The 14811-nt window shown below is 46.5% G+C and overlaps 1 long non-coding RNA gene across 1 annotated transcript in view; it reads right to left on the bottom strand.

The window, feature by feature from the left end:
* LOC136835893 (uncharacterized) overlaps window positions 1–14811 on the bottom strand; it is a 59756-nt gene that overhangs the window by 42164 nt on the left and 2781 nt on the right. Inside the window, exon 2 of the long non-coding RNA XR_010852273.1 lies at window positions 11811–11979. This is a non-coding gene — a long non-coding RNA (uncharacterized lncRNA). The remainder of the gene's footprint in view (window positions 1–11810; window positions 11980–14811) is intronic.

Genomic DNA, 14811 nt, shown 5'->3' with positions numbered 1-14811 from the left:
CCATCTCGCCTCGAAGCTTACTGGGGGCCAAAGAAGGAAACCAAGGCTCCGGTGGGCTTGCCATGGTCCACGCTTGCTGAGGGGGTTTTGGAGCAGGTAAACCCTCTAGAATCTGGGCAGGAGAGTTTCCTTTGCTCTGACTACTCAGATAAACTACTCCTCCTCCTCTGCCTCGACAAAAGCAATACTACACGGCCTCGGAAGTCACTGCCTAAAAAACAGGTTGACCTGGACTTGGTTTGCCTAGGTCTGGGTCTGACGTTGCAGCAGCTTGGTGTGGGGGGTACCACCCTCATGCAGCAAGAGGCACTGAGCCTGAAATTGACTGTCATGGCAGAATTCCAGGCAGTCTCTTGGCTGGACCTGTGGTCATTCACAGTGTCCAAAGTTGCTGCCGTCTTGGGTTCCATAACCCCAGGGAGGATTCCACCTTTGGGAGACTGTGCCAGTCTGGAGGTGGAGCTATTACCTACCTGGTCCACCAGATGGTGAACCTGTGGGCGAACATGGTATTAATGAGGAGGGACATTGTCCTGACTTGGGTATCCAAGTTTGCTGGCCTGGAAACAGAACTGGCTCTACAGAATGGACCGTTGCTGGGGTCTGCCTCTCTCTTCCCTCGAGAGCATGCAGATGCTGTGGTGGACAAGCACTGAGGTGAGGCTAATGACCGATTTGTTCGCCAGGCAGTGGCCAAGACTTCTGGGTCTTTGCATGCCACTTTGGCCCGACCCTCGGGTCAGGCTAGCACTTCCTCTCTGAGCCCTATGAAGTCCCAGGCTTTGAGGGTTCCCGGGGGAACACCCAGCCTTCTGCACCTGCCAAGAAAGGTGTGCAGTCATGCCCCTTTCAACCCTCCTTCCAGTCTTGAAAAGGGGGCAGGGCAAAAAGAGAGGAGGCTGCTAGGGCAACATTCCCCTCCACATGCTGCCATGGGGAAGGGGGTTACCTGTTGAGCTGTTGGGCAACATGGCAGCAATATGGAGTCAAGACCTGGGTAGTGGATGTCCTCCAGGAGGGCTATCTATTTCCCTTTGAATCTCGGCCACCCCTCACCAACAATTTGGTCCATTTCCCAACATACGTTCTGGCTCACAAAAGGACCTTGCCCTTTGGGTGGAGGTAGAAGTGATGCAGAAAAAGGCGGTATGGAAGTCAAGACAAATTGGTCCCCAGGCTTTTACAGCCAAGTCTTTCTCGTGGAAAAAGAAACAGGAGGTTGGAGACTGGTCATAGACCTCTCTCCCTTGAACCAATTCATTCGCCAGACCTGGTTCACGATAGAAATGACATGGTCAGCGCTCACGGCCATCAGGAAGTCCGACTTCATGCTTACGGTGGACTTGAAGGATGTGTATTTTCAAACACCCATCCACAAGTCCTCACGCAAGTACCTACGCTTTATCCTTGGGGAGATGGTAATCCAGTTCAGGGTACTATGTTTCGGGATTTCAACCGCTCCCCAGGTGTTCACACAAGCATTCACCCTTGTGTCAGCTTGGACCAATTCGCATGGGATATGTCTGGTGAGGTATCTCAACGATTGGCTGGTTCAGGTGAGCTCTTGATTGCAGTTGCTCCAGGACAGGGATCGCTCCTCGAATTTTGCCACGACCTGGGGTTGTGGTAAAGATCGAGAAGTCTGATCTCATACCCAAGCAGAGGATAAAGTACCTGGGCATGCTGACAGATACACCAAGCAAAAGTCTTCCTCTCACACCCGCGTATCAGCAGTTTCAGGAAGGTAGCGCAGTTGTTTCTGTCTCAGCAGGAGCAACCAGTTGGCGATGGCAAGTTGTTCTCGGCCACCTGTCGTCTTTGGAGAAGTTGGTCCCTCATGGGTGGCTTTACCTTCATTCCCTTCAGTGGAGGCTGAAGGATGTTCTGGTCTCCAGCATGGGACTCCCCGTTCCTTCCCATTCCTCTCTCAGAGGAAGTTAGACAGGACTTAGCCTGGTGGCTAGATGACCGGAACCTCCTAATAGGGGTGTCTCTGCACTCCCCCTCCCGAGATGCTTCGACCAAGGGATGGGGCACACACCTGGAGGAGTTTCTTGTTTCAGGTGTGTGGAGCAGAAATGACAAGCACCTTCACATCAATATCCTGGAGATCAAGGCATCCTTCTTGACTCTTCAAGAGTTTCAGGATCAAGTGATGGCACTTTGTGGTGTTGATGAGCAACACCACAGTAGTGGTATATGTCAACAAACAGGAAGACCTAGTGTCTCTTCCACTACACCTGTTGACACTGCTGGTGCACGAGTGGGCAGTAGTGCACTTGGTAGAGCTGTCAGCCAGATACAGTCCAGTCAAGAGGAATGTAATGGCAGACAAGCTGTCGCCAGGGTCAGGTGATAGGGCAGAGTGGTCACTTCACACAGACATCATAGAAAGGCTGTTCGACCTTTGATCGACCTGTTTGCCACTCGGTACAACAGAAAACCACAGGTGTTTTGTTCCATTGTGCCAGACCCATGGGCTGCAGTAGATGACACCTTCCAACACCCATGGGACAGGCTGGATGCATATGTCTTTCCTCCGTTTTGTCTGATTCACAAGGTGATCATTAGGGCATGTCACCCTAAATCTCAGGATGACCCTGGTGGGTCCCAAGTGGCCACATGCTGTATAGTGTCCAGACCTGCTAGCTCTGCTTTCCGAGGCACCAAGAGAGATTCCTCCTTGGCACAACCTTCTGTGTCAGCCACACATAGAACAGTACCACCAGTCAGTGGAGTCTCTTTCACTTCACAGCTGAAGATTAGCCAGCATCTCTTGTGAGCTAGGGGGTTTTTCCATTGCACAGCAACAGAGATGTCTGGATACTTTCGTTAATCCTCTGCAGCTGTGGACCATACCAGGGAAAATGGGCCATCTTCTGTGGTTGGTGTCGTAGACGGGGTCTCTCCCCAGTCAGAGCTACTATTCAGCAGGTAGTGGACTTCCTGGTCTTTCTTCACCGAGAGAAGCTTCTTTCCGTCTGAGCTGTAAAGGGCTACTGGGCTGCCATGGGCCTAGTCCTATGCCTGAAAGGTGTGGATATCTCCTCCCCACTGGAGATTTCCCTGCTGATGAAAAGCTTCGAAAGATCTTGCCCTCCCAGGGAACCCCGGACCTGAGTGGGATGTGACTCTCATTCTTAGGAGCCTGACTCGTGCACCTATGAGCTTCTACAAGAGTTGTCTCGCTTGCACTAGCATTGGCGAAGAGAGTAGGCAAACTTCATGATCTTTCCTTGGAAGTTAAACACTTGAGGAGATGGGGATCAGTTACGCTTGATTTCATCCCGGAATTCGTAGCGAAGACTCAGAATCCGTCAGTCCCTGATGCCAGGTTTGAGTTCTTTACAATCCCCTACCTAGAGGACTTTGTTGCTAATGATTCAAATGAGATACTACTCAGTCCAGTTAGAGTGCTGTGGTACTACCTTAAGAGGACTTGACATCTCCGGCCTGAGTGTCAACAACTATTTGTTAGTACTGGTTCGACCAAGAAAGAGGTGTCCAGTTCCTCAGGCACTGAAGGAGGGGGTGTGGTTGCATCAGACCACCTTGACCTCCTTCTACCTTCAGGATATTCCCCAAAAGTCCTTGAACACTTTTTCCTTGGATCCTGTGGTGGCTGCTCAACTATTTGTGTAGCTTACCTGGCTCCTCTAAGAGGACAGTAGCACCTCGCCTAAGGCATTCAGTTGCGAAAGAGAGAGTACGTGTGTGAGTTATTGGCCTCCCTCCCTTTCTCTTTCCTCAACCTTCCTCTCCCTGCGGGCAGAAGGTAGGTTGGCGAGCCTTCACATTCCAGAACTGGCGTTGATGCAGGTGAGTTTCACAATCGAGTGTCCATCCTATTTCCTGCGTAATGTAGATGTATAGGAGCAAGTCCTGCCCTCTCTCTAGCATGGGTGAGAGGGCCCGACAATAAATCAAACCAGTTGCTTATACATTACTTTATTTTCTCTGACACTTAGGTTCAACCTAGCCCCTTTTCAAATGATGTTGCTTTCACACGCATTCGTTCAAAAAGGCCTAGAAGTCTGACAGGTGAACATGCAGTTTCCATACTCCATCCAATATGTCAGAGGCGCGGTCCTCTTCCTTAATCTACTTGACCAGGAAGAAGACCCACGTGTGGTGAACTACCAGTCATTTCATAAACTCACTCAGATTCCTCCCACCAAGACAGTAAGTCTTCCTTATGTAAAGGTTGATGGTTTGTGTATTGTGTAGGAACAAATGAGAAATTTTGAAATTTGTATTTTTCCTAACTATACCCGCCTGAGGTCTTTACAATTTAATGCCCACCTCACGCCACCCCTCATTCTGATACCTGGGCCGAAAGGCAAAGTGAATGCTTACAATCTCTGCCAGTCGGATGGCAGTTAACTACCTAACCACCTTGTTGAAAAGTTTAACAGTTGTTTCCAGCTGTGCTGAATCATATTCCTTATGTAAAGACCTCAGGTTTGTATAGTTAGGAAAAATACAAATTACTTTCAAAATTTGGAATGTTCAATGACAGGCTGCTGGCAGACTGTAGGAAACTGGACTGAGAAGTACGGCATCTGTAGCGAAATACTTTTAGCCTGTACCAGCACCTGGCAAGATACTTAGCAACTCTTAGCAACTTGCTGCCAAACTTCAGACAAGTAGAGAACCTTAAGTATAAACACTTTTTTTTAAGTAAATTGTAGTTTTCCTAACTATGCCAACCTGAGGCCCTTTACGTTAGGAATTACTTACAGTGCAGCTAGAAATGGCCGTTGAACTTTCAAATACGGTGGTTAGGCAGTTAACTGCCGTCCAGGAGGTGGGAGTCCTGCCTGCCCGGATGTAAACATTGCAATTTGCCTTTCGGCCCAGGTGTCAGATTGAGGGGTGGCATGAGGTGGGCAAGGAAATGTAATGTAAAGGACCTCAGGTTTGTAGAACAGGAGCTCGAAGTGTATGCATACCTGCATCGACCACCAGATCCAGCATGTAACGGCTCGAATCCATTCTCTGCCCGCAGGAAGAGAGCCAGGATAAAGAGAAGAAGGAGAGGCCAGTCACTCCCACACTCATTCTCGCATCCACAACTGCACATCTTAGGCGAGATGCAACCCTGTCCTGTTAGAGGAGCCGAGTAAGCTACACAACTTGTTGAGCAGCCACCACAGGTCACGAGGAAAAGGAGTCCAAGGACTTGTGGGCAATATCCCAAAGGTAGAAAGAAGTGAAAGGGGGTCTGTTGAGACCACACCCCTGCTTTCAATACCTGAGGAATGACAGGTTCTTCAGGAATGCAAGGGTTGGACCAATGCTCCGGACTTTGTGAGTTCTCGGATGGAAGGTACCAGTGTCGTCTTCTCCAGCAGCAGAGTACGCTCTCCTAATCGTCTCACGAAGCCAGTAAGAAATTGTATTCTTGGACACCTCTTTCTTGGTCAAGCCAGCACTAACGAAGAGTCATTAACACTCAGGCCGGGTCATTACCTATGAGGTCCTCTAAGGAGGGGATTGTGAAGGACTTGAACCTAGCGTCAGGGACCGATGGGTTCTGAGTCTTCGCCATGAAGTCTGGGACAAAATCGAGCGTAACTGATCCCCATTCCCCTCGAGTGTTTAACATCAAAGAAAAGTCCGTGAAGTTCTACTCTCTTCACCGATGCCAGGGCAAGCAGAAAGATGGTCTTGAGAGTCAGATCCCTGTCTGACGACTCTCGTAAGGGCTCGTATGGTGCATGAGTCAGGCTCCTTGGAATGAGAATCACATCCCATGCAGGGGGCCTGAGGTCCCTGGGTGGGCAAGACCTACTGAGGCTTCTTATCAGTAGAGAAATCTTGAATGATGAGGAGATATCTACCCATTTAAGCTGCAAGACTAGGCCGAGCATGGTTCTGTAACCCTTTATGGCTGAAACAGAGAGAAGCCTCTCTTGGCAAAGAAAGACGGGGAAGTCCGCAACCTGCTGCACAGTGTTTTACAACACCAACCACGGAAAACGGCCCACTTTCCCTGGTATACCACTACAGAGGGCTGCCTGAGTTGTCCATCCATATCTGTTGCTGCGAGATGCAAAGAGCCTCTCACTTGCAGATGCTGGATAACTGCCAGCCTTGAAGACATGGGGACTGCACTGCCTGGCGGTACCACTCTACCTGAGGTTGGCACAGCAGGTTGGGCCAGGGAGGAATTTCTCTGTGCCTTGGAAAGAAGAGCTAGCAGGTTGGGATACCAAACACCCTGGGGCCATTTGGGAGCCACCATAATCATCCTGAGATTCGGGGTGATCATCGCTTAGCTGATAAACTTGCGTCAGAAAAAATGGAGGAAAGGAGTAGACACTGAGGTTGTCCCATGGGTGTTGGAAAGCGTCCTCCACAACGGCCCATGGGTCTGGCACGACTGAACAGAAGACCTGAAGTTTCCTGTTGTGCCAGGTGACGAACAGATCTATGACTGGACGCCCCCACAGATCGAACAACCTCTCCGCAACGTCTGGGTGAAGGGACCACTCTGTCCGTATCACCTGATTCTGGCAGCTGAGCTTGTCTGCCAGTTCCTGGCTGACAGCTCTACCGAGTGGGCCAGAGCCCACTCGTGCACCTGCATCGCCAACAGATGAAGCAGAAGGGGCACCAGGGACCCCCTCCCCCCCTTGCTTGTTGACGTATGCCATTACCGTGGTTTTGTCACTCATCAACACCAGAGAGTGTCCCATCACTCAATCCTGAAACTCTTGGAGAGCCAGGAAGGCCACCTTGAGTTCCAGGAGGTTGATGTGAAGGTGCTTGTCGTCTCGGTGCCACACTCCCGAAGTCAGCAACTCGTCCGGGTGTGTGCCCCATCCCTCGGTTGATGCATCCAAGAACAGAAGCATGTCTGGAGGGGGAGTATGTTGGCATACTCCTATTAAGAGGTTCCTGTCGTCCATCCACCAGTTTAGGTCCTCTCTCACCTCCCCTGAAAGAGGGATGAGAAAGGTTTGGGAGCCTCAAGACTGGGACTAGCACTCCTTCAGTTGTCACTGCAGGGACTGAAGGTGTAGATGCCCATGAGGGACCTGCTTCCCCAACAAGACAGGTGACCGATGACGACTTACCATTGTCGAGCTGGCTGCTCCTGTCGAGACAGGAACAGCCATGCTGCCTTCATGAACGTGCTGATACGAGAGTCTGAGGGGAAGACTCTTGCTGCTACCGTATCTATCAGCATGCCCAGGTACTTTATCCTCTGCTTGGGGGGCGAGACCTGACTTCTCAAGATTTACTACAATCCCAAATTGTGGCAAAACTTGAGGAGCTGATCCCTATCCTGAAGCAACTGCAAGCAAGAGCTCACCAGGACCAACCAATCATCGAGATACCTCAACAGGCGTATCACGTGCGAATGGGCCCAAGCTGAAACTAGGGTGAACACTTGCATGAACCAGAGTATCTGAACAGATGGCTTCTGTAACAGGTTCAAGATATTATCCAAGCGGTGTTGAGTAGGAACTAAGAAAGGATCCTGAACCACAAGAGGATCGGCACTAGATACACCAGGAACAGAGTCCCACATGTGATGCCTCGACGAACGCTGGCAGGTGGACAAACATCAACATTGGCGCCCATTAACACAAGACGCTTGGTCCCTGGAGTCCGCTCACGGACCGACCAAACACAACAGGATCACCAAGATTAATACCTTTAATAGACAGATCTGATGTCTGCAACTTGGACACTGTGCGCTCCGACAATGCACGAACACTCTCGGGACGCTCAGATACTGGGTACCCACAAGCTGGAAGCGCAGATGGCGGACTCTCCAACGAATGTCGCTCAGACACTGATCACTCACAATCAGGAACTAAATTCTCGGACTTTGGGCATTCAGACACTATGCATACACTGGACTAACCAGCACTTTCTTGGACACTTTGTGGCGCTCGGTGGACACCGAAAGGGAGCGAGAAGCTTGAGGAGACTCCCAAAAACTACAGTGAGGGAAGAGGCCTACAAGCCCTATCCAACGCTCGCTTACAAGCCAAGGGAATGTCTTCATCCATCGGGGCGCCAGACCTTTTCAATGGTCTTGAAACATTAGCGTTCTGAGCCCCACCAGTCTGAGTCACTGGAAGATAATGCATGCATGTTCAAGCAGATGCCTGTCCAACGGCGATCCTCCGAGTCCTGGGATAAGCGGACAACAGGCTCGGATGAGGCAGGGAATACTCGTGGGCAACTCCACCGACCTCCATTGGACTGCCAGTTTACTTCATCCTAGGAGAGCAAGGGGAGTTTAGCAGGGACCTTGGTTTAGGAGCATCGGTGGGACAAGTAGTCACCCCTCCACTGACATTGCACTAACACTGTTAAATCTGTCCGTGAGGACATGCACTGAGTTCCCAATCTGGGAAACAGTTATCACTAATAAATCAAATTTCTTATCAACACGAGCTTCAAGGCTGGCAATGGCGTTGGGTTCAGAGGAATGAGAGCCAGGGATCACAGTTACAGGGAAAGTCAAAGGGCTTGAGATAAGGAAAAAAGTGGTCACAGGTGTTGCATGTACAGGTAAATCAGCCACATCAACCCTTGCAGACCAAAACCTGACTAGCGGAAGCCTTTGCTTCAGCCCTAGCTGTAGCTTTCCTAAGTCTGTCACGCTGTGACTTTTCTAAAATACATTTAGTCTTCCACTTCCCCTTACATTTGTCACAGCAAAGTTCAGGAGAGCAAACTTGCTCCCTACACAAACTACAGAGTGTGATTGTCGTATTCAGCTGAAGTCAACCAATTCTTACAGCCTTTACTAAAGTACTTGACACTAGAAAGGCTAGAACCTGACATGATTATTCCAATCAAATAGTCAAAATCAGGAGAGTCACAAAAAAGGGAGTCCTGAATTAGCTAAGCTAATTAACAATAGCACGCTACCAAAAGGAACAAAGTGCTTCACCAAATGAAGAACAACAGCAACCATCCAGTGGAAAACAACAAATTCAGAGGTGCCCATGGCCAAGTGTTCAGTCACTGACCGGCAGAAATGAACTGAGCGCTACCTGTGTTGTAACTATCCTTCCCCGAAAGTGGGCGGGGCAGTATAACCACATCCAAAACAAAAGAGCGCTACCGTGATTAAATTTTGAGTTGCCGCGTAATGTAGAAACTGATAGCTATGCAATTATTTGGTAAGTTAGGTAGATAAAAAGCCATAGCTTACTAGAGAGCGTTAGGGTAGCCTAGTTAGGCTACTGTCAGTAAGAGTAACCACAACTTCCTGGGGCAGGTTAGGATAGCCTAAGTAGGCTACAACAGGTCAGTGAGAATAGCCACAGCTTCCTGGGGCAGGTTAGGGTAGCCTAGGTAGGCTACGACAGGTCAGAAAGAGTAGCCACAGCTTAATAGGGCAAATTAGGGTAGCCTAGGTAGGCTATGAGAAGTCAGTGAGAATAGCCACAGCTTAATGGGCCAGATTAGGGTAGCCTTGGTAGGTTACAACAGGTCAGAAAAAATAGCCACAGCTTCCTGGGGCAAGTTAGGGTATCCTAGGTAGGCTGCAAAATGTCAGTACGAATAGTCAGAGCTTACTGGGGCAAGTTAGGGTAGCCTAGGTAAGCTACAACAGGTCATTAAGAAGGGCCACAGCTTACTGGGACAATTTAGGGGGGGCCAGTGAAGGACCATGGGACGGTGACTTTCCCGCCAAAGAAATGCAATTAAAAGATCCAACGAAAACTACATATTATTTTTTTGATATCGGGAATGAAATCATTGGTATTTACCACGTTTTTCTGATGACCCAGTATTCAGATAAAAAATCGAAGGAAACCTACAACTGGTAATGGGGGCTTTGTTGGGATACCAGGGTTTATGGGGGGGGGGGGGGGGGAGATGGACACAAAGGTGTACAATTTCCACAACTTTCGTAATCCCCCGATTTACTAACCTGCCACTCTACATACAAGAGGCTAACCCGCCATTCTACATACAAGAAGCTACAACATTTGGGTAGTCTATCCTAATGTACCTACTGACACCACTAGCCTCGGCTACTGCTTGCCTACATGAGAAACATTACTCGTTATTGACAGACTGACCCGCCACTCTACACACATACGGCTACATAATGCGTGTCCCGTTGTCCCGATCGTGGGGACTAAAGATCTGTCCGGGGACGTGCTTTGTCACTGGCTGCGACCTAACCAAACAAACCAAAACCTAACCGAACCTAGAATATAGTGTCCTGACCTAATCTAACCCAACCCAATCTAAAATAAAAATAAAAATATTTATAAAAATAAAAATAAAAATACTATAAATAAAAATAAAAATCTATAAATGAAAATAAAAATGAAAATACTAAAATACAATACCCAACCTAACCTTACTTAGGGCGCCATGCCCCAACCTGGCCAGGGAGCTTCGCTCACCTGGACCCCCCCATCGTTGTAACCCAGTAACTCAAACATGTGGAGCGGCCTAGGCTACCCCTTAACGGTAGTAGGTACAAATCATCATTATTCATTGTGCAATGTTTGCCGCAAAGAAAGAGAACTGCACCGCTTACCTTACTGAAAATCGCTGCTGTCTGACCACGAGGGTACCAGGCTAGGCTTCTTTGCAGCGGTCAGGAGTTCAAGTGAATCGTGAGTACTAGCTTCGGCTGGGAAAGTAAATCAGAGATGGGGGATGTCGGGCGGCTTTTGAGCTAATTTCGTCAGCGGACGCACCATGCTAGAGAACAAAATTTTATCGTGACACTCCATCTCGGTGGCCAAAGAACGGAAAGAAAGCACGAACGTGGATCAGGGCGTACGGCTATTAATCGTATAGATCAGACACATTCTCATTGGTTAGATGTATTCAATCCATGGGGGTAGGGATCAACCTGGGTCAACCGGGCCTACGATTGGATGGAATTAAAAATTTCCCGCGATCAGGTCGGGGCAACGCAAGACGGCAGTCTTAGGAATTGTCGGGTGAGAGTAGAGTCGCACTACAGCCATCTTGAGAGCTGCGGGAGAGCGGGGCTGCGTGCCCACCATTCACAGTGACTGGGGTACTTAGAAAAAGTGGTATTATTTTATAAGTTGCCAATACAAACTATGAAATAAAAAATTAGAAAATTTACGACTTATAAGGTAAGAATACCCCCCCCCCTCCATAGCTAATACGGCCAAATTGCAACCAGCCAACACCCGTAGGTGAAGTTATATTGGTATTTTAAGGATTCTTTTAGCGCCCTATTATTTCTTAGTCATTTCTGCACGAAAAACTCAAAATGGTTTTTCGTGCAAAAATGGCTGACTGGAGTCTTATCGGCAACTTTTATAAAATCTTACCGAAAAAGCGACGTTCTGCAGCAAAAACTGTCGGTATTGTTTTAAAATGAAATTGTGGGCTAACCTACACTACTTAAAAGAGCTCCTCATCAAATTACGACTTATAGGGTACGACAATACCGACCCCATAGCTAATACGGCGATAGTTTAACCAGTAAATACCCCGAGGTTACGTGGTACGATTTAGCATTGGCAACTTATATAAAATCTTCCCAAATTGACCAAAAATGGCCGCGTAAGTTAATTTCCGGGTAGATTTTACCACGCTGAACATCTTTTACTCTATACAACTTTTCATTTGGGGTCATTGTTAATGAGGTTCCTGGGTCGGGTCACGGTAGCCTTGGTAGGTCACGACAGGTCATTGAGGTCAGCCGCAGCTCCCTGGGGGCAGGTCAGGGCAGGCTTGGTAGGTTACCACAGGCGGGCCAGCCTGCTAAGGTGGATTTAGGACGGGCACCGGTAATTTAACGTGATTAAAATGATAATAAAATGTCATATTACCTTCGTTGTTAAAGTTGAATGACGGTGCACATCAGTAGTAGTAGTAATAGAAGAGGCTTGCCTTTGCAACGGCTCCTCCTCCCTTGCGCGTTTTATCCCTCCTTTGCGTTTAGGATTTTTGCTTCTTTTATAAATTCTTTCCTATTTCCAGTTTCCCCCTTTCGCAGATCTGTAAATTAAAGTATATTATAGCTATCGGTTCCTCTTTATTTTCCTGATATGGCTGCTGCGCAAAGCTCTATTTATTTCTAATCTCACTTTGTGCTGGGCAGAAGAGTCTGACATGTTCTAAGTTTTCATTTTTTTCCTCACAGCACAAACATTTTGTATCTTCCTCCTTTTAGCCTGTTCCTATCATTTAATTCTAGTGTGCCTAGTCTAGCCCTACGGATCAGCATTGTTTTTTGAGTGTTGTCATACCAGATTTCTTCATTCATGTTTCCTTTATATTTTCTGTAGATTCTTAATGTTGTTTTGTCGTTCATTTCTCTCTCCCGAGCTTTTTTTGTCTCATTTATTATTTCTTTTAGCTGCTTAGCTTTAAACGATTCAGTTTTACCTAAGTTTAATGTTTAATTCTTTCATATGGTCTTATACTGCAGATTCCACGAGGATCTCTTGTTTTCATATTGTCTCGTATATGAGGCTATTTCCACCACTCTCAAGTGTGTTATGTTTCAGACAGAATAGTTTATTCTTCCTATCTCTTAAGTGGCATGAAGAGGCCCCTATTTCGGATCTTAATGCTCAACTTGCTGCGTGACTTGGTGCTTTCAGGATTGTTCTATATACTTGATTGTCTATAGTTCATTTATGGTTTTCTTGTCGAGTTTCGTGGCTTCCTTGGCATGCAGGAAGGATGGCACCGCTAATACTTTCCGATAAAGTTTTCCTATTTTCACCCTGCCACAGCTTTTGCTGATGACTGCATTGGTCAAATTTGCCATTTCCTTTGCTTTAATTTGTGGCCTTTTTTATTTGTTCTCTGAAGCAGTCTGTCGAGAATTTTTCTCGATATTGAGTGAGTGGACTGTATTTAAGAGTTCGAGGCCCGATGTTGTGGGCTAATTTGCATAGGCGTATACGAGCCTGGGGCGGCTGCAGCCCCCCCTCAAGATTTGGGCAGACTCAAATTTTTCGGGTAGAGTAGTCTACGTAGCAGGGTTATTCAACTGGCAGATTGTGAGCTAAATTCTCATTCTTGATCGCATTAAGAAAGATGTCGTTGCCAGTGAACATTACACGATAATGATATATGAGGCCTCTGACGTAAGTCGTACAGAATAGGTCTCCATTTGTCTCAGCTTTCTCGACAAAGGGAAGAAGTGAGAGGCAGTTGTAGGATTTTATGAGACGAAGATTACTGATGGCGAAGCTTTGTTTGCTCTTGATTTAGATCTTCGAAATATTGTTGGCGAATGTTTTGCTGGAGCCTCAAACGTGAGTGGTAAAGAAAAAGGATTAGCAGCCAGAATGAAATGATGTGCACCTATGGCCATCTACGTACACTGTTATGGACACTTGTTATATCTGGCACTGCAAGACATTTTTGTATCTTCCCCTTTTAACTTATTCATATCATTTGAGTCTAGTGTGCTTGGTCTAGCCCTACTGATCAGCATTGTTTTTTAGTGTTATCATGCCAGATTTCTTCATTCATGTTTTCTTTATATTTTCTGTAGATTCTTAATGTTGTTTTGTCGTTCATTTCTCTCTCCCAAGCTTTTTTGTCCCATTTATTTATTATTTCTTTTAGCTGCCTATTTTTAAGCGATTCAATTTTACCTAAGTTTCTCCTATATGTTTCCTGTATGCAATATTCTAAGATATACAAATTATCAATTCCTCTTCTTTGAGTAGTGGAGCCTGAGTGGAGTTCATGCTTTTTCCTTATATTTCTAATATATGCTTTTCTATTTTGGTTTTCAGGATCCCAATGAAAATTTTATATGACACATTAGTTAATGCAATTGGTACGAGATCTTTGACTGTGGGGTGTTGTTTCTTGAGTGTAAGTGTTGTTTTTTTACTTAAACCAGCTGTTCTGTGTTTTCCAGCCTTTCAGTATGTTGTTTCAACATTCTGCCAGTTCTCTTTTAAGGCTGGTGCTCCGTAAGAACAGTCTGAAGAGAGCTGCTTTGTTTGATTTCATTTTCTCAAGTTGATTTTTCACATCTTCAGTTCTTGTGACTTCTTCCATGGGTTTAATTTCTGTCACTGCTACATCAAAAAATGGCAGATTATTTTCATTTTCATATTCAATTGTAAAATTAATGTTAGGATGTATTTTATTGGCATAATCAAGAAATTTCCCAGCTCGATCTTTATCTCTGAGCAATAAAAAGGTATCTTTCACGTACCTACTATAGAAAAGGGATGGTAGGCCAAAGGACAATTGTCCAATATGCTCTCCTCCAGGGAGCACATAAAAATGTTTGCAAAGGTGGGACCCAAAGGGGACCCCATCGCCATACCACCAACCTGAACGTAGGCTTTACCGTTAAAAACAAAGGCTGTGTCCTGTAAAGCGAGCTCTAACAATTTTGTAAAATCAGTGAGGTTAAAATGATTAAAAGTGGCATCTGGGCCAGTAAAAATATGGCTAACGATAATATCAATGGTTTCTTCTACCGGTACATTAGTAAAGAGAAACTCGATCCACTAGTGACCTCAGGAATCGTAAATCTATTTAATTGCCCCAGATGTAATCTTGGGAAGTACTTCGACTCCACACGAAGGTTGCTCGAATTGAAATTAGACTCTCATCGAAGCGTTATAGCTATAGAACAGGTGTCAAATTAACTAATCCTGAATTTTCATGTATATGTGAACATGCAAAGAAATGTAAATATGACATAAACTACGAAGATTTTAAAATTATAGGCCAAACTCCTAACTCTGTATCTCTCGTGAGCTTAAGTCGAAACTGAACCCCGCCCGAATTCCGAGTTTGTTATTTTAACGTTTGTCTTCTCTTTTATAACTTGAAAATGGGACTTTT

The sequence above is a fragment of the Macrobrachium rosenbergii genome, chromosome 55 (assembly GCF_040412425.1).
Source record: "Macrobrachium rosenbergii isolate ZJJX-2024 chromosome 55, ASM4041242v1, whole genome shotgun sequence".
Lineage (NCBI taxonomy): Eukaryota > Metazoa > Arthropoda > Malacostraca > Decapoda > Palaemonidae > Macrobrachium > Macrobrachium rosenbergii.
This window is presented reverse-complemented; position numbering and strand designations above follow the sequence as displayed.